Source organism: Ranitomeya imitator, chromosome 7 (genome assembly GCF_032444005.1).
Source record: "Ranitomeya imitator isolate aRanImi1 chromosome 7, aRanImi1.pri, whole genome shotgun sequence".
Lineage (NCBI taxonomy): Eukaryota > Metazoa > Chordata > Amphibia > Anura > Dendrobatidae > Ranitomeya > Ranitomeya imitator.
The window spans coordinates 28,702,599-28,728,750 of NC_091288.1; the positions used below are offsets into that span (position 1 = coordinate 28,702,599).

At 39.8% G+C, this 26,152-nt stretch overlaps 1 protein-coding gene across 1 annotated transcript in view; it reads left to right on the plus strand.

The window, feature by feature from the left end:
- KCNJ3 (potassium inwardly rectifying channel subfamily J member 3) overlaps positions 1-26,152 on the plus strand; it is a 266,397-nt gene that overhangs the window by 210,468 nt on the left and 29,777 nt on the right. The window lies entirely within an intron of this gene.

The following is a 26,152-nucleotide window of genomic DNA, read 5'->3' on the forward strand; positions in this document are numbered from 1 at the left end:
GAAAGCCTCTTACTTTTTTGAACACGTGCCTAAAATTTTTGCACAGTACTGTACATTTTATTTACAGCGAAAAGTTCAAAGTTAATCAAATTTCTTGACTAAGTTGAAGTAAAATGCCAAAATTGTATATTGGAACCTTGTCAAAAAAGGGAAATTGTGAGGTTGGATCCTGGTGTTTCCAGAAAGGGTGAAGGTGGTTTTGGAAGGGCCAGGGTATGGTTGTGGGTTGGAAATATTGACATCTATATTTTTATTACATACTTTTGCACAAATATACTGAAAATTAAATGATATAATATGCAGGAAATTTTAGCCGATTATTATTTGCAGCCATATATATATATTTTTTATATGTACTTTGTATTTGCATTTTCTAAATATTATTATCATCTTCATCATCATAGAATATAATATTCATCAGCAACAGTTAAAAAAGAATCGTCCGTGAGGATAAAAATGTTGCACCCTCCAGCAAAAATTATATCTATGTCTCGTCTTCCTTATATATTAATAACACTACTTAGCCCTGTGGAGTCTCGGCTTTCTTCGAATTCAGTGACATCCCCTGAGGAGCAAATAAAATGATGTGATGTATTGTATAGAAAGGAGAATTTTTTTTTTTTTTAAGAAAGGGCACGGCCTTTACAATAACATCCACCAAGATGTTCCCTTCCATTATTTATTAGTCTGAAATATTAATAAGACTTGAAGATGTTCAGCCCCAAGGACATAAACAAGAGTAACAGATTATCATATAGTATAAACATGCAAAGAAATTGTCCCTTAATGTAAATGTCTGGCTATAATACCCATGGGAAAAAAAGACCCTCAACCGGCAGCAGATCTCAATAATGATCATTGAAGTATCCGGAATGGTTGAGCTATGTATGTGTCTATAGGGACTTGTCTATTAAGAAATTTCATATACAGCAATATGATCCTATTACAAAAGTCACTGCCCTAAAGGGCATTTCTGAGACAATAAGATAGATGGTTTAATCTTAGGATAAGGCATCAAAATCAGTGGGACTGATCTGCAAAGAGCTGCAGCGCCAGGAACAGTCAGATGTCAGTGCCCAAGGGAGTTGTTAGAAACTTAAAACCCCAATGGATATGTCACCCCAAATGTGCCACCCTGTAAAATTATATATATACGGTACATGTTGAATGGAGTCTATCATCATCAAAATGATGTAATGGCATAAAAATGAATGCAGGCGACGTAGCGCCTATAAAAATCATACCAGGCATATATACAGATAAAAACTAAAATATGGTGAAAAATCTACTTATATTTAAAGAAGACAAACCAAAGAAAGCATGCCGCAAAAAAAATATTAGGTTAAAGGGACAATAGAAAATATATACATAGCATATAAAATAAATAAAAACTGCATATATGAACCATACGGTGTATACATTTTAGTAAAACTTAAAAAGTGCAAAGAGCTAGCAGCAAAGAGAATCAATTAAACAGAATATGCAGACATATATTTGAACTATATCCAAGAATTCTCTACAAAGTTCTGGTCCGAAACGCGCGTCGGGGTTTGGTGCCACAGCAACAGCTCATGATCATAACTTACATTGGTATGTCTTTCAGTATCATGTAAGTTACCTGTATACAATCAGTGTTTAACAGGTGGCATTGATTTTCTTATTATACATCCTTTTCACAGATGCAGAGTTTACTTTGTTCAGTGTTATATTCTACCTGCTTAGATAACTTGCACCATCGGCATTTATGAATCGTCATCGATTCTCTGATAAATATTCAGGACCTACTTTGGCTAAGTGTTTACTTATGTTCCTACATACATCTTTTTGATAAACATAGGGTCCCTTCTTGTTAATGTTATATTTTATCTGGAGAGATAACTTGTACCATGTGCGTTCTATTGGGCATCATGGATTCTCTGTTTGACAGATGCAGAGTTCATTCTGTATAATGTTATATTTGCTTGGATAGAAAACTCGCATCATCCTAACTAATGAGGCACTGCGAATTCTAGGATATATTTCAAATATAGGTCTGCATGTTCTGCTTCATTGATTTTCTTTGCTAGCTGTTGTGAATTCCGCTCTTGGGCTCTCTCCGGCGGTTGTAAGTGGCACTTTTGTGAGTTCTGCTCTTGGGCTCCCTCTTGTGGTTTCAAGTGGTATGGCTGCTCCTTGGAGTTAGCTGTCATCAGCTGCCTCCACTTATCGTCTCTTCTGCTTGGCTATTTAGGCCTGGCTCTTTCTTCAGCCAGTGCCACTTGTAAATGGTTCCTGGTTGGATTCACATCTCTTTGGATTTCCCTGTTATCCTGACCAGTTCAGCAAAGCTAAGTTTTTGCTTGCGCTTTTCTGTTCACAGATTGTGGACTTATCCGTTCAGTGCTTTCTGTTTGTCCAGCGTTATCAGTATGAAGTAATTCTGTCTTGCTGGAAGCTCTGGGAAGCAGATTTACCCTCCACACCTTTAGTCAGGTGTGGAGATTTTTGTAAACTCTGTGTGGATTATTGTAGTTTTTAATACTGACCGCACAGTATTCTATCCTTTCCTATCTATCTAGCTAGACTGGCCTCCTGTGCTACATCCTGGTTTCATTCTGTGTATGTCTTTTCCCTCTCCACTCACAGTCATTACTTGTGGGGGGCTATCTATCCTTTGGGGATTTTCTCTGAGGCAAGATAGTTTTCCTGTTTCTATCTTTAGGGGTAGTTAATTCTCAGGCTGTGACGAGGTGCCTAGGGAGTGACAGGAGCATCCCACGGCTACTTCTAGTGTTGTGTTGAGCTTAGGGACTGTGGTCAGTACAGGTACCACCTCCTTCAGAGCTCGTCCCATGTTGCTCCTAAACCACCAGTTCATAACAGTACAAGTGGCCAAAAATGAATTAAATGCATCTCAAAAGAAGGAGAAAAAATTCTGAGCCATTTTTTTTCTGTGCTCTGTTTTGTCTTTTTTTTCCTCTTGATCTCTGGGTGGTTCAGGATTTATGCTCTGGCATGGATGTTCAGGGTTTGTTTTCTTGTGTGGATCAACTTGCTGCAAGAGTACAGAGTATCCAAGATTATGTTATCCAGACTCCGGTTTTGGAGCCTAAAATTCCTACTCCTGATTTGTTTTTTGGGGACAGATCCAAGTTTTTGAACTTTAAAAATAATTGCAAATTGTTTTTTGCTTTGAAACCCCGTTATTCTGGTGATCCCATTCAGCAAGTTAAAATCATCATATCCTGTGGAGATTTTTTTGTAAACTCAGCGTGGATTTTTGTAGTGTTTTATACTGACCGCACAGTATTCCATCCTGTCCTGTCTATCAAGCTAGACTGGCCTCCTGTGCTCATCCTGGTTTCATTCTGTGTATGTCTTTTCCCTCTCCACTCACAGTCATTATATGTGGGGGGCTAATCTATCCTTTGGGGATTTTCTCTGAGGCAAGGTAGTTTTCCTGCTTCTGTCTTTAGGGGTATTTAGCTCTTAGGCTGTGACGAGATGCCTAGGGAGAGTTAGGAGCATTCCACGGCTACTTCTAGTGTTGTGTTGAGCTTAGGGACTGCGGTCAGTACAGTTACCACTTCCTTCCGAGCTCGTTCCATGTTGCTCCTAGACCACCGCATCATAACAGCTAGCACTTTGCACTTTTTAAGTAATACTAAAATGTATACACCGTATAGTTCATATATGCTGCCTTTATTTATTTTATATTCTATGTATATATTATCTGTATCTTTTAGGAGCGCCTCCTGTGCCACCACATGCCCTATGCTTTGCAATAAAGGCAACTTTTATTTAATCTATTCTCCCTTTGTCCAAATATTTTTTTACCTCGTCTCGGCATGCTTCCTTTGTATTTTGTCTAGATTAATCCAAGTGGTTTCCACTATTGTCCGTAGGCACATCCAGATATAGAACATACAAATTTACATATCACACAATTATGTATATGTAATTTTTTATATCTGCGTGTGTTATTCTTGTCTTTCTACAATTTCGCTCTTTATATTTAAAGCAGCACTACCATCAAAGATTTATCCTTTTAATATATTGCCTTCATCATATTACATAACACTGTGTACTTACAATTGCTCATTTTGCTTTTCTACCCAGCTAATTCTTCTCTTTTCCATTAGGTCTTTGACATTACCTGATTTAAAGGAGACTAGCTGAATCCTTCTAAGCTCTGTGTAGAAAGAAAAAGTTTATTTTCCTTGCATGAGTCATCATTAGAACTACAATTCTACCTCACTGCAAATTCCTTGTTTATAATCACGCGATGTCATAGATCTAATTGAAAAGAGAATAATTAACTGGGTAGAAAGGCAAAATGAGCAATTGTAAGTACACAGTGCTATATAATATGATTGCAATATATGAAGAAAATAAAAAATTTAATGGGAGTGTGTCTGTAATATGGAAATGAGGGCAGGTTTGGTGCCCCCTTGGCTTGGCCTTTGCCTTGGTGCAGTGTTGCGCCCTCCTATTTGCATATAAAAGCGAGTCCATTGTGTTGATAGACAGAGCTTCATTGGTAAGAGAATGAAAAATGTCTAAAATTAGTTTGACACTCGAGAAGTCCTGGAAGCGGTGTGACGCATGGCTCCTCCCTGCCTGTAGCCACCCAGAAGTGTGGTGGTCCTACTCAGTGATTGACAGTATTCCCTGTATCTTTGTGCTTGCAGAGTTAGCTGCCAATCCCTGAGTATGACGGCCCACTGGACTCTTATGTATACAGGGTTGGCCATTTATATGGCTACACCTGGGTGGGCCATTTATATGGATAAACCTGTATAAAATGGGAATGGTTGGTGATATCAACTTCCTGTTTGTGGCACATTAGTATATGGGAGGGGGAAACTTTTCAAGATGGGTGATGACCATGGCGGCCATTTTGAAGTCGGCCATTTTGGATCCAACTTTATAAATGGCCCACCCAGGTGTATCCATATAAATGGCCCACCCTGTACAAACATCATGGATTTTTATGAAAAAAATGCAAGTTATACTGATTTTTTTTCCAACAAAACTATATATCTGCTCAGCTTGTCCTTCTCTAGACCCTCCTATCCACAGCTCGGACGGCCTATAGAACAAGGCAGGTTTCCATTAACACCTTGCCCTGATTCATCATTGTGTTTTTGTAGTTTTCCTTTTCCAGATATTTTAGCTTAATTCGTTTGTGACTTTTTTGAAATGTCAGAAAATTTTGGTGCAATTGTCCTCCAGTAACCTAGCGGAGTATAAAATCTGTCTAATTTCATTTTTGGCTCAAGTCCAACACGCACCATTTTTAAAGGTTCTAACAAGACACAAAAGAAGGTCAGACAAAAAAAAGAGCATTTTTTGATTTTGCACAAAATTCAACAACTTGCATTTGCTACTTTGCAGAATTGGGTGCAAAAACTGGAAATGATTATTAAAAAGAGAAATGAGAAAAGTCACTTAAAAAAAAAAGAAGCTAAATGATGGATCAGGGCCATTATGTGGATATGCCAATAAATAATAGAACAACCTCATCCATCCTGATAAATTTAGTCTATTTCTTACATGTACCAACATTTTGCATTCACTTACTTCTAATGTGGTTGCTATGCTACAAGTACCCATCATTAGGGGTTGCCATGGTAATACTAATATAAACCCTCCACTTGGTTATAAGCTATGTTTTCCTTTCCACTGCTTCTGGAACTTGCTTTCACTGTTTTCCAGCAGAACATGCATATTTGATATCTTACATCAAAGAGCCCTATATTTCTAAGTGGCCACACAGCAACCTCTCAAAATAGTGTAATATTTTCAGTATTATTATTTTCAATATTATTATTTTTTATTTACTTTATTATTTTTTTTGCTCTTTTTCTCACCTACAGTGACATGAGATAGTATTCACTCCCTTGTCATTTTTTTGTGTGTTTTGCTACCTCTTAAATTGGAATTTCGCAGTTTTTCTGTGGGTTTGCATCAGTTTATGTAAAGCACATGCCTACAACTGTGAACATTTGGTTTTCTTTTTCTTGTGAAGCAAACCACAAATAGAAGAAAATAACTTAAAACTTCAGTATGCATAACTATTCACCCCCCTAAAGTCAGTACTTTGTAGAGCCTCCTTTTGCAGCAATTACAGTTGCAAATCGCTTTGGATAAGTTTTTATAAGCTTTCCACATCTGGCTACTGGGAGTTTTGCCCATTCCTCAAGGCAAAACTGCTCCAGCTTTTTAAAGTTAGATGGTTTCCTCTAGTGAACAACAATCTTCAAGTCTGACCACAGATTCTCCATTGATTAAGGTCTGGGCTTTGACTAGGCCACTCCAAAACATTTAAAAATGTCCCCTTACTTTAGAAGTATGCTTTGGGTCATTGCCTTTTTGGAAGGTTAACTTTCTTCCTAGTCTCAAATCACTGACAGTCTGACACAGGTTTTGCTCAAGAATATCCTTGTATTTTGTACTATCCGTCTTCCCCTCAACTCGGACCATTTTCCCTATCCTTGTTAGTGAAAAACATTCCCACAGCGTAATGCTGCCATCACCATGTTTCACTGTGGGGATGGTGTTCTTGGGGTGATGAGCTGTGTTCATTTGGTACCAGACACAGCTTTTATCTTGGTGGACAAAAAGTTACATTTTGATCTCATCTGACAACAGCACCTTCCTCCATACATTTGGAGAGTCTCCCACATGTCTTTTGGCAAACTCAAACTGAGCCTTACAATTTTTGTGTGTAAAGTAAAGGCTTTTTTTCTGCCCAGTCTTCCATAAAGGTAACCTCTACGGAGTGAATGGCTTATTGTGGTTGTATGGACTCTGTAGCTTCTTCAGGATTACCTTTGGTCTCTGTGCTGCCTCTCTGATTAATGCCCTCCTTGCTCGGGATGACAGCTTTGGTGGGCGGCCCTCTCCTTGCAGGTTTGTTGTGGTGCCATGTTAATTCCATTTTATGATGATGGATTTGATGGTGCTCTGGGGGGATCATCACAGATTGGGACATTTTTATAGCCCAATCCTGACTTGGACTTCTCAACAACTTTGTCCTTGACTTATTTGGAGATCTCCTTGGTCTTCATGGTGTTTGGAGATCTGTTTGGTCTTCATGGTGTTTGTTTAGTGGTGACTCTTGTTAATGGTGTCGCAGCCTCTGTGGCCTTACAGAAAAGGTAAAGCGTATATACTGACAGACATGTGATACCTAGATTGCACACAGGTGGACATCCTTTCACTAAGCATGGGACTTATGAAGGTAATTGCTTGCACCAGAAATTTTTAGCGGCTTCATCACAAAAGGGGCGAATACATATGCACATACTGATTTTTTATTATTTGATCCCATAAATTTATATTATGCCTATATTTTCTCATTTCACTTCACAAACTTAGACTATTTAGTGCTGATGCATCATACACAAATTGGATTACAAAAATGTTTAAACACAGGTTGTAATGTAAGAAAATAAGTAAAAAGCCAACGGAGTGGGGGGAGGAAGATGAATACTTTTGCAATCCACTGTAAATTTACCTTAATGTCAGGACTATGCTCCATTCTACCTGCAAACTTGAAGTATTTACCCACATGCCGTAAAGTAGTTTTCAACGAACCCATCATATTTCTTTTGCGTAAAGGCAGCATGTTTTTTTTTAAGATTCTCCTTTGTGGTGCATTAAATCTACAAATTGAAGTGTAACCCATGCGGTCATGCAGTGACGGAGAACTTTTCTAATGCCTCATTATTATTTTAGATGAATAAATTAAGAAAAATTATAATTTCAGTTTTGATTAGTTGGAATCAGATGAAAAATTTGATTAAATGTGCTACGAAAAGACATTTATTGCATTCTGATATCTCTCCAGACCACAGAGAATAATCAATGAAGGGCAGGATGGGATAAAAAAGTAATGAAAAATTATCCTCACCAGTCCAAAGCCAGTCATCATCACCTGTCCTGCCATTGGATTTCACCACTCGTTCCTCCAATCTTCACCTCGAATTCTCCTTTCTAGCCGGGTTTTGGGTCTCCTGACTAGACCACACACAGTCATGTGGGGTACAGTGTACTCCAATAACATGCATTGCAACTTACCCCATGAGGCCAAGTCAAATCCAGAAGGCCTGAAGACCAGAAGTCTGGAAGATCCAAAGACCGGAGGCCAGAAGGTCCAAAGTGAACAGCGTAGCACTGGGCACAGCGGGAGTAGGAAAGATGATGAGCAAGGACAGGTGGGTATAATCTTTTCTTATTTTATAGCCCCATTTAAACTCAAAAGAAGGCAGAAAAATGGCAGCTGAATAATGAAAAATGATTATGAAAATTTATGAAAACTTTGGCTCCGATAAATCCAATTTTTTTGGTGAAATTTGTGACACATTTGCTGTTATAGTGTTAATTTGGCGTTGCACCTTTAGCAGTAGGAGAAGGGTTCCAATAATGTCATTTTATGCTTTGCTTTTATGATGCCCCACTGGAGATTGATGCAGTTTGTGCATTGCTTATACGTTCTCTCCTCCGTACATCCTGGGGTTGGACTCGGTTGCTCTCCATGATGATTTATGATTTCTAATAAGTAGGGGACTAAATGTTGAGATCCCCACTGATCCTGAGAATGGTCTGGTTTCTTCACCTTCTCGGAATCAGTGGGGGTCCCATCAGCTTTTATGACATATCCTATTGACAAATCGGAAAACACAATAGTGGAAAACCTGTATAATAAACTGGATAAAATAATGTCCATAATTGTACATTAGCCTTACACTAGTATGTGCAATGTGAATTATGCTACATATAATCAGAGGCATAATTGATGCAAAAATAAATAAATGCTAGAGCATTAATAAAAATATTCTCCAACAAGTTTTGATTACTATTTACTAATTAAAGGATTCCTATTAGAGACAAGAAAATCTTTTGAAAATCAAATTTGCCAGTTTTGCCAAAATTTTGGTTAAAAAAATATTTATTTGCAGCAAATTGAATTACAAATACTGAAGGCTTCCAATTTCTTTGAAAAGATGGATGTAACACTCTGAGGTCTCCAAGCACTGTATCTAACTCCTTTCAAGCTTTTTAATGCACAAACAAGCATAGTAATATCAAAATGACCTCACCATAAATGGCTACGGGTAAACGGATGGGAAACGTTCTACACTGCAGTCCTGTCACACACTGTATGTAATATTTATTCAGTGATTTATGACTGTAGATAGTTAAAATAAGTTTAAAAAGACATAGATCCATCAAGTTCAAACATTCTCGACCAATTACGCATTATCCATCCCTAAGCGATCTGTCTTAGGCTAGGTTCACCCATCCGCATGAGTTTTTTTTTTTTGTTATCCTTTTTTCTCACTGAAGCACTTTTTTATCCATTGGCTATTAATAATGTATCAGTTACAAATGGCTGAAACTAGAATAGGACTCTGAAATTCAAAGTCTGTCTTCAGTGTGTCTTATGCTTTACATGGACCCCCCACAGAGTCTGATCCACAAAACTGAAGAAGATAGGACCTTCTCTGAGTCTCATGAACAGGAGATAAAAACTTGTTTTTAAAAGTGAAGGGTGTATGTCTCAATGAAATTCTGTGGATCAGAGTGTTATCTGAGAAAAAAATCGGACAGGACTAAGTTGTGTCACAAGAATGTGTGAGTGTAGTCTTACCCTATCTCTGCTGCTATGCTTTGCCTTTCTCTCACTTTCCAGATTCACAACAAAATGGCTGCTGCATTCCATGCCTCGGCTTTTACACAGGCTCTGAGGCTATGTTCTCATGAGGAGCTTTTGATGTTGCAGATTTTCTGGACTCATTAAGTAAAAATTTTTTCGAAAATATGCAGTTTACAAAACTCACCAAAATCTCATCTTGGGAATGTAGCCTGATAGTCCTTCCTGATCGATTGTGCTATGCCATCTGATGTGATAGCTGCAGGGCATTATATGGCTGATGCAATCTTCTGCAATTTGTGAAATAATAACAGACAGTTTTTGGGTGATTTGTGCAAACAAATAGCAAATTGTTTAAATTTGCTTGGTCCAAATTTGCTTAAATTTGCATCAACTTGATTTGCTTACACTGACTTCCGAAAAAAGGATTGAGAATCTTAGAATGCATTGTGCTTATAAAGTATGTCTCAATAATTTAATACAGACAATTATTTACTACGTTCTGTATACGTATCAATGTAACAAGGCTGATAAAGGAGCCTATTTGTGTAAGACCAGAGTCACACTTGCGAGTGCAATGCGAGAAACTCGCGTCTCGATACGCGGCGCTGCCGCCGGCACTCGGGACCGGAATGTGCGGCTTGATGTATTTCTGGGCAGCTGAATGCTCCGATCCCGAGTGCCGGAGGCAGTGCCGGGTATTGAGGCGAGAGACTCGTGCGAGCTTTTCGCATTGCACTCACAAGTGTGACCCCGGCCGTACTATTGTAATGGCTTTTAATCTTAGGCACGAGATTTAATATAGGATGTTAATTTACCCACTGGCAGACACAATCAGAAGAGGGCCCCTGTGCAAGCACAATATTTGGGCCCTGTGCAGCCCAATAGCTTGCCAAAATGCACAACGCCACCTGTTTTGGAGGCAAAGAAAGGGCCCCTTACCTCTCGGGCCCCTGTGCGGCCACACAAGTTTCACCAATGATATGTCTGCCCCTGAATTTACCCCTCACCCACATAAGAGATTTATCTATTGTAACTCCAATACTGATAATGCCTTCTGGCTAAATGGCGCCATTATGCAGTGGCTCCTGGGCATTGCTCGTGGGTCACAGTAAAAAAAAGCAAAAATGGCTTGTGAGCTTCATTTTTCTTCCTAGGAAAACTCTGAAGTTGTGGCATAAGTTGTGATAATTCTATGTGTTATGTAGGTGAGGATGGACAGACCGGATCAGTGTAATGGTTAATGGCTTAATGCTTTAACCCAAAGTGCGGTAACTTTTCAATCCTCATAGACGCCATTATACGTAATTAAAAAAAGGCTGTTTATGTAATCACATGGGACAAGTAGCAACTTAAATGCCTGTAATTAAACCTGACACCAGTTTCTGAGTCAAAACACTGATTCACCCCAAAAGAAAGAAGAATCTCTGTAATTCTGTGATTGTTTTATCTCTTTTGTACAATCCACGATCTAGCAAATATAATTATAATCACATTTGACCTCACCTTGCCCTGATGATTACTCATCCTCTGTGGCTAAACTGCGATGATACACTGGATCTTCTTCTAAACTGTTTTCGAAAAAATAAATATATTTTGTAATTCCCAGTGTGCCTGTGGTCTAGTTATTGCTCCAGTTCTTTCATTTGCACTAACTATGAACAGCCGTAATTATAGGTGGAGTATTGGTTACATTCGGAGTCTAATTCTAGAGTTTGACAGTATAGTGTCCATCTATATTTTCTTCCAAGTGTGTCAGATGCTCACCTCTCCACTTTCCAGGGTCACCACAGACAACGTCCGTCTAGTTATTGTCTACACCAAGAATAGGGTGAGATAAGTACGGTATGTGAATATCTGGTCCAAGGTCTGTAAACTGGAAGTTTAGTTTCTTGCCTGGGGTCTTTAATTGGGAGGGGTTCTGGTCTGAGGTCTTAAAAGAGGAGGTCTGATCTCATGGCTGAAGACTGGGGTTCTGTTCTGGGGCCTACAATCCAGAGGGCTCTGGTTTTGGGTCTCTAATTGGAGCTTGGAACCAAGAAGTCTGAATGGGCATCTGGAAACATGGTTTCTGGTCTGGGTTCTGTAAACAATGAGGTATGGTTTGGAGTCTTTAAACAGGAGGGTCTGGTCTGGGGTATGTAATCAGGTGGGTCTGGTCTGGCTGTCTCTAACCATTGGGTTTCGTAAAGAAGGGGGTCTGGGGTCTATACTAAAGTGTCTGAGGTCAATAAAGTAAAGGGATCTGGTCTGGGGTCTGTAAACAGAGATCTGGGATGGGGTCTGTAAACAAAGGTGTATGATTTGGGGTTTGTCAACAGAGAGGATCTGGTCTGCAGTATGTAAAGAAGGGGATCTGGTTTGGTTGTCTATCACCAGTAGGCTCCGTAAACAAAAGGGTCTGGGGTCTATAAATAAAATGTCTGGTTTGGGTTATGTAAAGGAATCTGATCTGGGGTTTGTAAACAAGGGAGTATGGTTTGGGGTCTTGTAAACAAAGGGCATCTGGGGTCTATAAATAAGACGTCTGGTCTGGGGGTCAATAAAGTAATGGGATCTGTTCAGATGGTCTGGACTTGTGTCACCTTTTTTCTAGAGGGTCTGGGACATTTTTTAGGAGATCTTGTCTGGGGTCTGCAATTTTAAGTGCACTGGTCTGACATCTGCAATTTTTAGGACATTTCATCTGGTATCTATATTTGTTAAGGGGTTCTTTTTTAGGGAATCAGAATGTGTACTTGCTTATGGGTCTGTAGTTACTTAGAGGGTCTGGGGGTAAGGAGTCATGCTGGCTATGAAAAACTGAGGTCTCTTCAGCTTCCAGGAACATGAATGCCATTTTGAATGCTCACAGATACCATGACGCGATCCTGAAGCCGATTGTTGTCATTCATTTCCAACCATTATCTCATACTGCAGCATGATAATGCATGGCCCCATATTGCAAAGATCTGTACACAATTCCTGGAAGCTGAAAACATCCCAGTTCTTGCACGGCCAGCAGAGCCAACAACCTGATCAACTATATGCGAAGGAGATGTTCTAACACTGTGTGAGGCAAATGGTGGTCACACCAGATACTGACTTGTTTTCTAAACTCCCCAATACTGTAAAACTACACACTTTAGAGTGGCCTTTTATTGTGGCAGGTTAAGGCACAACTGTGCAATAATCATGTGTCTAATCAGCATCTGGATATACTATAACTGTGAGCTGGATGTATTATCTTGGCAAAGGAGAAGAACTCCTTAGCACAGATTAGGAGAAGAGCTCACTAAGGCTGGGTTCACACTTGCTTACCGGGGCTTTGCGGAGGGCTGCGTACTTCCTCCATTAAGCCCCCTGCCACTTCCACACTTCTTCCATTTAGGTCCGCTTACTTCTGCATGCGTCCTGCGTACCTATCTTTAACATGGGTGGGCAGGACATGCGGATGTATGCGGATGCGTCGTTTTGACGTGCTCGCCGTCTGCACAAAATGCAACAAGTTGCGTTCACATTCAGTCGGCGGGTGCGTCAAAACATCCGCATACATCCGCAAACTTCCGCATGTCCTGCGTACCCAATGTTAAAGATAGGTACTCAGGTCGCATGCAGAAGTAGGGAAGAAGTGCAAAAGTGGGCGGAGCTTAATGGAGGAAGTACGCACCCCTCCGCAAAGCTCCGGTATGCAAGTATGAACGTAGGTTAACACAAATCAGGAGAAGAGCTCACTAACACAAATTAGGAGAAGAGCTCACTAACACAGATAAAGAGAAGAGCTCACTAACACAAATTAGGAGAAGAGCTCACTAACACAGATTAGGAGAAGAGCTCACTAACACAGATTAGGAGAAGAGCTCACTAACACAGATTAGGAGAAGAACTCACTAACACAGATTAGGATAAGAGGTTACCATCCACCTCTCGTGTCTCCCCTTTTCCTCATAGTCTGTAAGCTTGCGAGCAGGGCCCTTATTCCTCCTGGTATCTGTTTTGAACTGTATTTCTGTTATGCTGTAATGTCTATTGTCTGTACAAGTCCCCTCTATAATTTGTAAAGCGCTGCGGAATATGTTGGCGCTATATAAATAAAAATTATTATTATTATTATTATTATTATAAGAGGTCAATAACACAGATTAGGAGAAGAGCTCACTAACACAAATTAGGAGAAGAACTCACTAACACAGATTAGGAGAACTCACTGACACAGATTAGGAAAAGAAGTCAATAGCACAGATTAGGAGAAGAGATCACTAACACAGATTAGGAGAAGAGCTCACTAACACAGATTAGGAGAAGAGGTCAATAGCACAGATTAGGAGAAGAACTCACTAACACAGATTAGGAAAAGAAGTCAATAACACAGATTAGGAAAAGAGCTCACTAACACAGATTAAGAGAAGAGCTCACTAACACAAATTAGGAGAAGAGCTAACACAGATTAGGAGAAGAGCTCACTAACACAGATTGGGAGAAGAGCTCAATAACACAGATTGGGAGAAGAGCTCACTAACACAGATTAGGAAAAGAGCTCACTAATATGGATTAGGAGAAGAACTCACTAACACATATTAGAAGAGCTCACCATCACAGATTAGGAGAAGAGCTCACTAACACGGATTAGTAGCAGAGCTCACTAACACAGATTAGGAGAAGAGCTCACTAACACAGATTAGGAAAAGAGCTCACTAACATGGATTAGGAGAAGAACTCACTAACACATATTAGAAGAGCTCACCATCACAGATTAGGAGAAGAGCTCACTAACACGGATTAGTAGCAGAGCTCAATAACACAGATTGGGAGAAGAGCTCACTAACACAGATTAGGAAAAGAGCTCACTAACATGGATTAGGAGAAGAACTCACTAACACATATTAGAAGAGCTCACCATCACAGATTAGGAGAAGAGCTCACTAACACGGATTAGTAGCAGAGCTCACTAACACAGATTAGGAGAAGAGCTCACTAACACAGATTAGGAGAAGAACTCACTAACACCGATTAGGAAAAGACGTCACTAACACAGATTAGTAGAAGAGCTCATGAACACAGATTAGGATAAGAGCTCACTAACACAGATTAGGAGAAGAACTCACTGACACAGATTAGAAGAGCCCACCAACAAAGATTAGGAGAAGAGCTCACTAACACAGATTAGTAGCAGAGCTCACTAACACAGATTAGGAGAAGAATTTACTAACACAGATTAGGAAAAGAACTCACTAACAGAGATTAGGAAAAGAAGTCATTAACACAGATTCGGAGAAGAGCTCACTAGCACAGATTAGGAAAAGAGCTAACTAACACAGATTAGGAGAAGAAGTCATTAACACAGATTAGGAGAAGAACTCACTAACACAGATTAGGAGAAGAGCTCACTAACACAGATTTGGAGTAGAGCCCACTAAAACAAATTATAGAACACAGAAGAAAAAAGAGTACAAAAAGTCCTACATAAAATCCAAATAATTTATTCAGCAATACAAGTAGACCTTACAAAAAGTAATCAAAAGAAAATAACGACAAAGTGGAAAAGCTGACTTCACAGGTATAAAACCCAGGGACAGTATTAAATCAAAGTGGATGGGAGGACAACTAAACAATACCTCAGTCAATGAAAAAGTACTGTAATAAAGCCACTGGTAAAGGAACATCAAAGTGCTCAATGTGATATATTGATACAGTTACTAAAGTGCTAACTCCATTGGAATCAAGTCCAAATTTAAAGTGCTGCTAATCAATTTAAGAAGTAATAAGATAACTAGACCGGTCACAATAGTCCTAAACCAGTGAATTAGATGTATATCACTTTAAGTTAAATTCACATTGTTAAGGATGTCAGAAAGTGTCCTTACCCATCGCCATGTCCTTAGCAGTCTCCACTGCTGTCACCTGAGTAGTGCAGCCCCAACGCGCGTTTCGCATGGGCTTCCTCGGGGGGCTGTCATTAACACAGATTAGGAGAAGAACTCACTAACACGGATTAGGAGAAGAGCTCACTTACACAGATTCGGAGTAGAGCCCACTAAAACAAATTAGGAGAAGAGCTCACTAATATAGATTAGGAGAAGAGCTCACTAACACAGATTAGGAGATGAGCTCACTACCACAGATTAGAAGAAGAGCTCACTAACAAAGATTAAGAGAAGAGTTCTCTAACACAGATTAAGAGAAGAGCTCACTAACACAGATTAGGAGAAGAGCTCACTAATATAGATTAGGAGATGAGCTCACTACCACAGATTAGGAGATGAGCTCACTACCACAGATTAGGAGAAGAGCTCACTAACACAGATTAGGAGAAGAGCTCACTAACACGGATTAGGAGAAGAGCTCACTACCACAGATTAGGAGAAGAGCTCACTAACACAGATTAGGAGAAGAGCTCACTAACACAGATTAGGAGAAGAGCTCACTAATATAGATTAGGAGATGAGCTCACTACCACAGATTAGGAGAAGAGCTCACTAACACAGATTAGGAGAAGAGCTCACTAACACGGATTAGGAGAAGAGCTCACTAACAGATTAGGATAAGAGCTCACTAACACATATTAGAGTAGCTCACTAAGGCTACGTTCACATTTGCGATGTGCGGGGCTGCGTCGGCGATGCAACGCACAACGCAAACAAGATTGCATGCAAAACGCATAGTTTTGCGACTCATGCATCCTTTTTTTGGCGGATTTTGGATGCAAAAAAAATGCATCTTGCTGCGTCCTCTGCGCCCTAACGCTTGCGGCAAAAAAGACGCATGCATCGCAAAACGCATGCAAACCCATAGTCTCCACTGCTGTCACCTGAGTAGTGCAGCCCCAACGCGCGTTTCGCATGGGCTTCCTCAGGGGGCTGTCATTAACACAGATTAGGAGAAGAGCTCACTGACACAGATTAGGAGAAGAGCTCACTAACACGGAATAGGAGAAGAGCTCACTAACAGATTAGGAGAAGAGCTCACTAACACAGATTAGGAGAAGAGCTCACTAACAGATTAACAGAAGAGCTCACTAACACAGATTAGGAGAAGAGCTCACTAACAGATTAGGAGAAGAGCTCACTAACACAGATTAGGAGAAGAGCTCACTAACAGATTAGGAGAAGAGCTCACTAACAGATTAGGAGAAGAGCTCACTAACACAGATTAAAGTAGCTCACTAACACAGATTCAGAGAAGAGCTCAATAACACATATCTACACAAATTTGTGAACAATAATTGAAAGAAAACTCATTTTGTGTACATAGAAAAAGTCTTAGATCTTTGAGTTCAGCTCATGAAAAATAGGAGCAAAAGCAAAAGTGTTGTATTTATCTTTTTGTTCAGTGTATACAGGAGGGGCACATACACTCAAAATTGAGCGGTCACTTTTTAGTTCTCCTCTAGAATATCCTTCTAGTCCCTTATGCAAATTTTAGCAGGTGGACTTGGGACATCAGTGGGGAGCCAGGTGTGCAAAAGCTCATTACTCAACGCCTTACCTTAGGGTGTGAACGGAAATCTTGGAAACTCATTTTTTTCATTTCCTACTATTCACTGTACTCCACGCAGAATATTATTAGACCTCTATCTGTCAGTCACGTACCCGTCTGTCGACTTCTTTAAACCTCGGTCCTGTAGATTCTGCATTTGAATGTGCTAAATGCTCGGTAAAGTGCTTTAAGCAGATTGATGCTCAGCTGACATATTTGTCCTTATGTATTATGTGATAAATTATTTTTTGCCGGATTTGGCTCGGTGCTGGAGGATCTTCTTGAATTTTAAATGGGCTGAATTCTCGTTCAAGGGAAAGATCCGAGATAAATTTGTCTTATGTGTGAATATCATTTGGTGGGGTTAGATGGTTTTACTAATGACAACATTAAATCATTGATGTAAAATGAGCTTTTCCCCTCCAAGAGATATTTAAGGAGAACTAGTCATCTCTACTGACGTCTGTATTATGGTATCTACATTCTCCATGAATTAACTTTGTTCTTCTGTTATTCCTCCTGGAAATATATGTATAAATGGACAATTTAATGTCAAGTCTGTGCTGAAAGTGTGTAAGGGACAATTCCCATTGACTAAGAGAATGTATACGTCCATTAGTCAATTTATTCCTACACTTACAGGAGGAGCAACAGAGGAAATGCAAAGTTCTAATGGTCCAGAACTTTTTATTTTCTCAAAAATGCAAATATTTACTAAAACACACGTGGAGAGGACACAGAGCTATAGTGATAGCATATTGATGACCTATCCTAAGAATAATATTATCCTTTTTTCATCCTTTTAAAGTAATAAAAAATCATCCTTCCTAGTCCAGGTGAATGTCAAATGTACAAGGGGTATAAAATGGCGATCAGGGAACGGGTAAAGGATCTGGGGTGGCCTCGCCCTATTGACTGAATATTGAAGTTTTCAAATCCTTAAAGGGGTTTTCCCATGAACAAAGTTGATTTTAATCAATAGATCTTGGAATAATAATAACTTTCACCATTGGATGTGTTTAAATAAAATGTTCCTGTGCTGAGATAATCTTATAAATGTGTCCCTGCTGTGTACTGTGTAATGGCTGTGTCTGACCGTGCAGGAACAAGGTCTGATCATACCACATCTCCAAGGCAGGGGGCGGAAGCAACAGAGATATGCAGACAGGACAGCACGGGATTCTTTTTTTGACGCAAAACATTTCCTTGCCTCTTTTTAAACAATGTTATACTTCAAAGAAAGAATTATTTCTGACCCCATACTGTAATGTCTGTATACTCTTTTGCTTCCCCCCTGCCCAGGAGATGTGGTACGATCAGACCATGTTCCTGCACGGTCAGACATGGCTATTACACAATACACAGCAGGGACACATTTATAAGATTATCTCGGCACAGGAATGTTTTATTTAATCACATCCAATTATGAAAATTATTATTATTCCAAGATCTATTGATTAAAATCAACTTTTGTTCCTGAGGAAAATCCCTTTAATGGCTTGCCTTGCATCTAATCTAATAGATCCGGCCCATTGAACGTTTTGACACATTTAATTAACAGGATCTGATGTTTACATTCATCTTGGAAACACGGAAAGCAAAGTCACCGCATTTAATTACAATGTAATCCAATATTCATCACTCTACTAACAAACTTCATTTTCACAATTACATTGTTTCCTGTTTTCCCTGAAGAAACTTCCCATGATTGACCTAAATATTTTCTTCTTGAATGTGTCAACAGAAAATCGGAAGAGGCATAACCCATTTGAGTCACTTATAGACTGGCTGCAAGCGTTACACAGTCACAGTGTGACAGTTCTGCTGTCCGCAGTCCATGAATTTAACTAGCCACGGGCTATGCTGTATCCTGCTCTATACAAGAAATGGAACACGAGGCAGGCACTTGTATCACAGGAAGGTTATCCGGGAATAAAATGATGATTTATATACAGATAGATAAATAGATAATAGACAGATAGATAATAGATAGATGATAGATAGATAGATAGATAGATAGATAGATAATAGATAGATAGATAAATATAGGTGATAGATATGTAGATAGGTAGATGGATAGATAGATAAATGATAGATAAATGATAGATAGATAGATAGATGATAGATAGATAGATAGATAGATAGATAGATAGATAGATAGATAATAGATAGATAGATGATAGATAGATAGATAGATAATAGATAGATAGATAGATAGATAGATAGATAGATAGATAGATAATAGATAGATAGATAGATAGATAGATAGATAGATAGATAGATAGATGATAGATAGATATATGATAAATAAATATAGGTGATAGATAGATAGATAGATAATACTGTAGATAATAGATAGATGATAGATAATAGATATAGAATATATAGATAGTTAATATATAGATAGAAAACAGATGGATAGATAGATGAGATAGACAGTTAGAATGATAAATAGATTGATAGATAAATAGATAAAAATAGATATTGCCTTTACTATTTTTTAATGTTTATAATATAAACATTATATATACAGTATAATATGGTTTATATTGAGTCCCCCTTTGGTGGGAGTGAAACTCAGGACTCGGTAAAAACCATATTACAATATCTGTAAGGCGTTTGTATGTTCTCCCCGTGTTTCCGTGGTTTTCCTCTGAGTTCTCCTTTTTCCTCGCCTACCACAGACACACTGATAGGAAATTTAGATCGTGAGCCCCAATAGGGACAGTGATGATATCTGTAAAGCGCTGTGGAATTAATGGCGCTATATAAACAGGAAAAATAACTATTGTCATTAGCCTTTATCACCACCATGACTCTAGTCTGCATCGGATACATCGATAGAAAAAACCTCAGGATAAATGCGCTGCCTCTTAAATCACCATCTTCATAAAATAGGATTTTATTCCTTTTATCGATGCACCCCTTCTATGTCGAGCAGGCAATTTATATCCTTAATATTGGTAAACACATTTTGGAATATCAGCAAAGCAGCAGTGATGTCATCGATACCAACCGTCATTTTTGGTTACTGACAATGACGCCGCTGTGCTGAGTATGTAACACCAAGAAGCCAAGCACAGTTGTCCACAGTGTGTCTCCATACATTATCATCCATTGCTACCTCCTCTTATTCGAGGCTTCTCGTGTGCTGCTACTTTTCCATGGTACTTACTTCCCAGGGCCACTGGACTATTTCCTAATTACTCCTTTAATGGTAGACCATGGCACATGCATATTACACTCGTCAACTTACTGTAACTTCTAGTGCTGCTTTATAATGAAGTTATGGGGTTAATTTTGGGTGGGGCAGTCAGCTATTTAAACCCCTGAAGCTCTGACTCCCACTGTCAGTCAATAGTGTTGTTTTCCTGGTATATACGGCTGTGCTGTGCTCCTATTCGTATGTTATGATTATTCCCATTCTTTTTCTTGTTTTTTTGATTCTGTTCCTGACATGACCTCCTGGATTATGGTGACTCATTTTACCTTTGGTTCATTCCTCAAGATGGCAGCCCTTCCAAGGAGGCAATCCAGGGGACCCCATTGTAACACCGGATTCCTGTACAGGTCCACTGATTCCATTTGGAATCTGTCAGACAGTGTATATTTTGAGCATCTTTGTGTTTTATGATTCTACTAGATTGTGGCCCGATTCTAACGCATTGGGTATTCTAGAATATGCATGTCCCCGTAGTATATGGACAATGATGATTCCAGAATTCGCGGCAGACTGTGCCCGTTGCTGATTGGTCGAGGCAACCTTTATGACATCATCATCGCCATGGCAACCATTATGACATCTACGTCGATACTGTGCCCGTCGCTGAATCAGAAACGTGGGATTTCTACGTCCTTTATGACATCATCGTCGCTGTGCCCATTGCTGATTGGTCAAGGTCTGGCGGCCTCAACCAATCAGACGCGGGATGTCTACGTCCTTTATGACATCATCGTCGCTGTGCCCATCGCTGATTGGTCGAGGCCGCCAGGCGTCAGAGACGCGGGATTTCTACGTCGATACTGTGCCCGTCGCTGATTGGTCGAGGCCTGGCGGCCTTGACCAATCAGAGGCGCGGGATTTCCAAGACAGACAGACAAACAGACAGACAGAAAGACAGACAGACAGACAGACGGAAAACCCTTAGACAATTATATATATAGATGGTTGTTATGGCGATGATTATGTCATAATGGTTCCATTGTGATGTTGATGTCATAATGGTTGCCATGGGGATGATGATGTCATAATAGGTTGCAATGGTGATGATGTCATAATGGTTGCCATGGTGATGGTGTCATAATAGGTTGCCATGGAGATGATGATGTCATAATAGTTGGATGTGATAATGATGTCATAATGGTTGCCATGGTGATGATGATGTCATTATGATTGCAATTGTGATGATGTCATAATGGTTGCCATGGCGATGATGATGTCATAATGGTTACCATGGTGATGATGTCATAAAGGTTGCCATTGTGATGCTGATGTCATAATGGTTGCCATGGTGATGATGATGTCATATCGGTTGCCATGGTGATGATGTCATAATGGATTCCATGGCGATGGTGTCATAATAGGTTGCCATGGCGATGATGTCATAATGGTTGCCATGGTGATGATGATGTCATAGTTGTTGCCATGGCGATGATGATGTAAAAGTTGTTGCCATGGCGATGATGTCATAATGGTTGCCATCTTGACGGTTGCAATGGTAGCGGTTATGTCATAAAGGTTGCCATGGCGATGAAGATGTCATAATAGGTTGCCATGGTGATGATGATGTCATAATGGTTGCCATGGTGATGATGATGTCATAATGGTTGCCATGGCGATGATGATGTCATAATGGTTGTCAAGGCGTTGATGATGTCATAATAGGTTGCAATGGTGACAGTTATGTCATAATAGTTGCCATGTCGATAATGTCATAATGGTTGCCATGGCGATGATGTTATAATGGTTGCCATGGTGATGATGATGTCATAAAGGTTGCCATGGTGATGATGATGGCATAATGGTTGCCATGGTGATAATGATGTCATAATGGTTGCCATAGTGATGATGATGTCATAATGGTTGCGATGGCGATGATGATGTCATAATAGGTTGCAATGGTGTCCTAATGGTTGCCATGGCGATGATGTCATTATGGTTGCAATTGTGATGATGTCATAATGGTTGCCATGGCGATGATGATGTCATAATGGTTGCCATGGTGATGATGTCATAAAGGTTGCCATGGTGATGATGATGTCATAATGGTTGCCATGGTGATGATGTCATAATGGTTGCCATGGTGATGATGATGTCATATTGGTTGCCATGGCTATGGTGTCATAATGGTTGCCATGGCGATGGTGTCATAATAGGTTGCCATGGCGACGATGTCATAATGGTTGCATTTGATGATTGTGTCATAATGGTTGCCATGGCGATGATGATGTCATAATGGTTGTCATGGCGATGATGATCTCACAATGGTTGCCATGGTGCTGATGATGTCATAATGGTTGCCATGGCGATGATGATGTCATCACGGTTGCCATGGTGATGATGATGTCATAATGGTTGCCATGGTGACGATGGCCTCGACCAATCAGAGACGCGGGATTTCCAGGACAGACAGACAGACAGACAGACAGAAAGACAGACGGAAAAACCCTTAGGCAATTATATATATAGATGCCTGACATGACCTCCTGGATATCTTAATTACTCCTTTAACCATAGACCATCGCACATGCAGATTACACTCGTCAACTTACTGTAACAGGTTCAAGAAGGCTGTCTCAGACAGATTTTGCACAAGTCACTCCTTCTAATAGATTCCAGAGGGATCCTGACCTTCATTAAGTGGACCTGTACACGGTTCTGGTCTTACAACGGGGTCCTCTGGATTGCGTCCTTGGAAGGGCTGCCATCCGGAAGAATGAACCAAAGGCAGGAAAGGTCACCATGCATGGTTGAATCCAGGAGGTCATGTCAGGAACCGAATAATAAAACAGGAAGATGCTCAAAATATATACCGAGGTCAAAGAACGGGAATAATCAGAACGTACAAATAGGAGCACAGCACAGCCATATATACCAGGATAACAACACTATTGACAGGTAGTGGGAGTCAAAACTTCAGGGGTTTAAAAAGCTGACTGCCTGACCTAGGCCTCTCAGGAAGGAGTGATAATACCTAGACTAAAATTAACACCATAACTTCATTATATAAGAGCACTAGAAGTCCCAGGGAAGGAATAGGACTGGTGCTGTAATGCACCGCAGGCAAAAAAGGTGCACCGCCTCACAGAAGCCAAAGCGAAAACAGAAGAGGACAGCACAGATGTCACACTTACTATTCTTGTCACGGAGTTACCGCGACAGAGTAGTACCAGAAGACCGCAGCGTCTTATGGCTTCTGCTCCACCGCTGAGAAGAAGCACTTCTCCAGTACTTGGAATGTTTTCTTTCAGCAGGACAGGGGTTAATCGGCCATGTGGCAATCCCTGCATCCAGCTGTGCTTGGTTAGCCACTCCCCTCTCCTAGAAAAGCTGGGCCTTCAGGCCAGATCCTTGTCTGAGATAGCACTTGCTACATAGACCTGGAGTAGTGAGGAGCTGGTGTCTGGAGAGCTGGAGGAGTTTATTGTGCGACAGTTGTTTGGTTTGTACGCTTGGAAATTCCTCATCCTTACCTGCCTTATTTTCTTCTCCCTTTCTTCACACCCTGGTGAATACCTCTGTTATTTGTGAGAGCATATTTTGTGTGAGTGGAGTTTTCCTTAACCCTGTTTGTCGGGTTGGTGTACTGCGGTACACAGTAGCGCCTCTCTTCCCCGGGTGGGGAAGGGGACAGACGCAGGGCTGCAGTTAGGAGACAGGGCAAGGGCGGAGGCCCCGGCATCCTTGCCATCTGATGTATCCCGGGGAACAAGGCGAGTTAGGGCGCCCCCTAGTGCTAGGGCCAGGAAAGGTATCCCTGGTCCCAGTTTACTCGCCAGTCCAATCATAACAATTCTTCTCCCATCACTTTACACTTTGTACCCACAGCTGGGTGATATTCAGCCATATCAGGCCACCACCAGAGATATCTGTCTAGACTTCTCTCGTGCTGCACTTATGCTGTAAAACTCACTGCCTTAAGCCACATGTATGCTCTTCTTATCCGAGTGTGCATGTGTATGGGAGGTTCGGGAGATAAATTTGTCAGCCACAGTAGGATTTAGATGACAGTTCTCTATTGTGTATAGTATTGGCCAGGTTTGTTTTCATTAATTGTCATTTTGTTGTTTGTTGGAGCCAATATAAAGAATATTATATTGTTTTCAATTATCGCCAACATTACGCTTTCTATACACAGTATGTGACATCAGTAGCTAATTTGGTAAAGTCGTATATTTGTGAACTGTGGATCTTTCCAATCACAATAGCAGATAAATGTACATTTCTAACAAACATGATTTCCAAAGACACGGCGTAAACAAACAGAACATCATAAACAAATTCGCTTTTCCGAGAATTATGACTAAAACATCTCATTATCCGAAATAATTGGACCATTTTTTTCTTGTTCTTCCATGTACCCAAGGTTTCTTTTAGGTTATAGATATTTATACTAAGACTAAAAACATTTTTTTAAAAACTACATTTGTTTTGGTGCTTTATTTTCTCGCACTTATCCCCATGCTTCCTCATTCTCAAAACTAAAAATGGTTCTATCAATGACTTTTATATTTGCGCCTTAATTATTATTTACGTGCGCCTATTTTTTGTATCTTTGCATGGTTTATGTCTATTTTTCCATGTTTGACAACATGGACAAGGTTTTCCTTATTCGTATGAATTAATTTAATTTCTCGTTTGTGGCTTTTCGACAAATTGCAACATTTTTGAGTAATTTTACTCCAGTACTCTACTGTTGATTTTAACATCTGTCTGTCTTATTTTGTTTTTCTGAAGAGCAACGTGCAATGTTTTAATAAGATCATGAGACTTTCTGAATGCAGAATGTGCAAAAAAAAGGTAAAAGACAAAAAAGAGCATCTTTGATTTTAGTGCAAAATTCATCAACCCACGTGTGCCGAATTGAAAAACTTTGTACTAAAATAGAAGACAGGATAAAAATGGGTAAATTAACCCCTTCATGACCTTGGGATTTTCCGTTTTTCCGTGTTCGTTTTTCGCTCCCCTCCTTCCCAGAGCCATAACTTTGTTATTTTTCCGTCAATATGGCCATGTGAGGGCTCATTTTTGTGGGACAAGTTGTACTTTTGAATGACATCATTGGTTTTACCATGTCGTGTACTAGAAAATGGAAAAAAAAATTCCAAGTGTGGTGAAATTGCAATCCCACACTTGTTTTTTGTTTGGCTTTTTTGCTAGGTTCACTAAATTATAAATTTGACCTGCCATTATGATTCTCCAGGTCATTATGAGTTCATAGACACCAAACTTGTCTAGGTTATTTTTTATCTAAGTGGTGAAAAAAAATTCCAAACTTTGCTAAAAAAAAAAAAAATGCGCCATTTTCTGATACTCATAACATCTCCACTTTTCATGATCTGGGGTCGGGTGAGGGCTTATTTTTTGCGTGCCAAGCTGATGTTTTTAGTGATACCATTTTGGTGCAGATACGTTCTTTTGATCGCCCGTTATTGCATTTTAATGCAATGTCACGGCGACCAAAAAAACGTAGTTCGGGCATTTTGATTTTTTTTCTCTCTACGCCTTTAGCGATAGCGATCAGGTTAATCCTTTTTTACAAAATATGTGTATATTTGATTTTATTTTTATTGTTTTGTTTTGAATGAGGCGAAAGGGGGGTGATTTAAACGTTTATTTTTATTTATTTATTTCATATTTTTTTAAACATTTTTTTTTTACTTTTGCCATGTTTCAATAGCCTCCATGGGAGGCTAGAAGCTGGCATAGCCTGATCGGCTCAGCTACATAGGAGCGATCATCAGATCGCTCCTATGTAGCTTAATTACAGGCTTGCTATGAACGCCGACCACAGAGTGGCTCTCACAGCAAGCCGGCATCAGCAACAATAGAGGTCT